At 58.1% G+C, this 2246-nt stretch overlaps 1 pseudogene; it reads right to left on the reverse strand.

Annotated features, from left to right (window-relative positions):
• Positions 1-5: 5 nt before the first annotated feature.
• Positions 6-1369, reverse strand: LOC104401265 (annotated as a pseudogene).
• Between the last annotated feature and the right edge of the window lie 877 nt (positions 1370-2246).

Consider the following 2246-nt stretch of genomic DNA (forward strand, 5'->3'; position numbering starts at 1 on the left):
ATGAGTCTGTTCAAGTTGGTGTAGGTTGGGCGCTCGATGTCCAGGTTCCTGCGGCAGATGTCGTAGATGGCCTCATTGTCCACCATAAAGGCACAGTCTGAGTGCTCCAGGGTGGTGTGTGTGGTGAGGATGGAATTGTAGGGCTCCACCACAGCAGTGGAGACCTGTGGTGCAGGGTAGATGGAGAACTCCAGCTTGGACTTCTTGCCATAGTCAACAGAGAGTCGTTCCATCAACAGGGCGGTGAATCCGGATCCGGTGCAACCTCCAAAACTGTGAAACACGAGGAATCCCTGGAGGCCTGTGCACTGGTCAGCCTGCAGAAAGAAATGTATGAGACTGCTCTGAGATGGATTTCTTTTGTGAATATCAGATGGTTCAGAAACCCTTCAAGACCTGGTCCATCCCTGCCATGGGCTGCTGCAGATCCCTCCCAGGACACAGTAGGGTTTGCAGCGTGCTCTGAGCCCAAGCATGATGCTGTATCCGAGCCCAAGGGGACATATACCCACTCTGCAGTCACCTACCAGCTTTCGGATCCTGTCCAGCACTTGGTCTATAATTTCTTTGCCAATAGTGTAGTGTCCACGGGCATAGTTGTTGGCAGCATCCTCCTTGCCTGTGATCAGCTGCTCTGGGGGGGAGAGCTGTCGGTATATTCCAGCCCGAACTTCATCTAGGAGAGACAGGGGAGGGCAGACCCTAGTGGATGCTGTTGGTTTGAGCTGTCCACCAAGCAAAGGAGCATGTGCAAGCACCCATCCCTCACCCACGCTCTGCCTGCCAAGGCCACATCCAAAGACCCACACGTCACCAGGGCCACCACCAGCATCAGGTTTCTCTGGCAGGAGGTGGCTGCCACCTCCCTGCACAGGAGCTCGGCTTCTCCCACTATTGGGAGCTGCAGCGGCACAGTGGAAGCTGTGGTTCTGGTTGGGCTGGTTTCTCTCTGTGCACATGTGGTAGCGGAGACAACCAGCACCACTGCCTCTAGGACACTTCAAGAACAAAAGCTGGTGCTCAGGTTTGTGGCTTCTCCTGGGGAAAGAAGGGCCCTCAGATTGAACCCAGTACAGGATGCTGCCAGCGGACCACAAGCACAAGCTGCTTGCTACCCACCCATGGGTGTACCCCATGCCGTGCAAACTCCAGCACTCACCAATCACAGTGGGCTCCAGGTCCACAAAGATGGCCCGTGGGACGTGCTTCCCAGCCCCAGTCTCACAGAAGAAGGTGGTGAAGGAGTCGTCCCCTCCGCCAATGGTTTTGTCACTTGGCATCTGCCCATCAGGCTGGATGCCGTGTTCCAGGCAGTACAGCTCCCAGGACAGACACCGGCCTGGCCGACGTGGACAGAGATGCACTCACGCTGTGGAGGGGGAGGCAGGGTCAGATCCCAGCACACCTCTGTCCTACCTGCCTCAGGGAGGGTTCTGCCTGTGCCACACTGCCAGTAGCATAGGAGCTGCCAGTGGTCCCAGAGAGCATATGCTCCTCTGGGTGACCTCCTGCATGCCCCTGAGGGGCCCAACAGGGCTGCCATTGTTCTCAGCCATGGACAGACATCCTGCCAGGTTGTACACCAGCTCTGGCATCCCTCCTGCCCAGGCCTTGCTGGGGTCCACCAGCCCCACATACTCTGGCCAGGGCTGCCCTCCAGCAGCACATGGAGCAAAGCCCGGCCCAGGTCCTCTGCACCTGCCACACTAGCAGTCTCCCAGGCAGACTCAGCTCCTTCCCCAGGCCATAGCAGGCCAGCTAAGTGCTGAACTGACGGGGGGCACATACTTAACCCATTAGGTGCAACCCATATAGGGAAACCCCACTACTTACTGCTCCAGAGCCAGGTAAGCACTCAGCCTCCTGGGGTAAGGGGCCTTGGGAATGCAGGGGCAGTGGGTGGCAGCCAGGGAGGGCTGGGGGTGAAGCCCAGCAGTCTCTGAGGCAGCACAGATATAGCTCAAGCTATGCAGTCCCATCCTGTGCTGCAAATCATGTGGGCAGAAGGCTGTGAGGTGGAGATGTGCCTCCTGCACTCCCATCCTGCTGGGATGCTCCACTACCCCTGGCATCCCCCCTCTGCTAACCCTAGCGTCCCTACTCCCATAAGGAGGACACCAGAACTCGGCCCAGGGGTCCCGAGCCTCCTTGCTCCTGCATTCCCTGACTGCGCAGCACTGTAAGCCGTGAGGGGGTCCATACCCCATCCCAGTGCCAGGGGAGAACAAGTCTTCTTGCTGCCCCAG

Source organism: Nestor notabilis, unplaced genomic scaffold (genome assembly GCF_000696875.1).
Source record: "Nestor notabilis isolate BGI_N333 unplaced genomic scaffold, ASM69687v1 scaffold32473, whole genome shotgun sequence".
NCBI lineage: Eukaryota > Metazoa > Chordata > Aves > Psittaciformes > Psittacidae > Nestor > Nestor notabilis.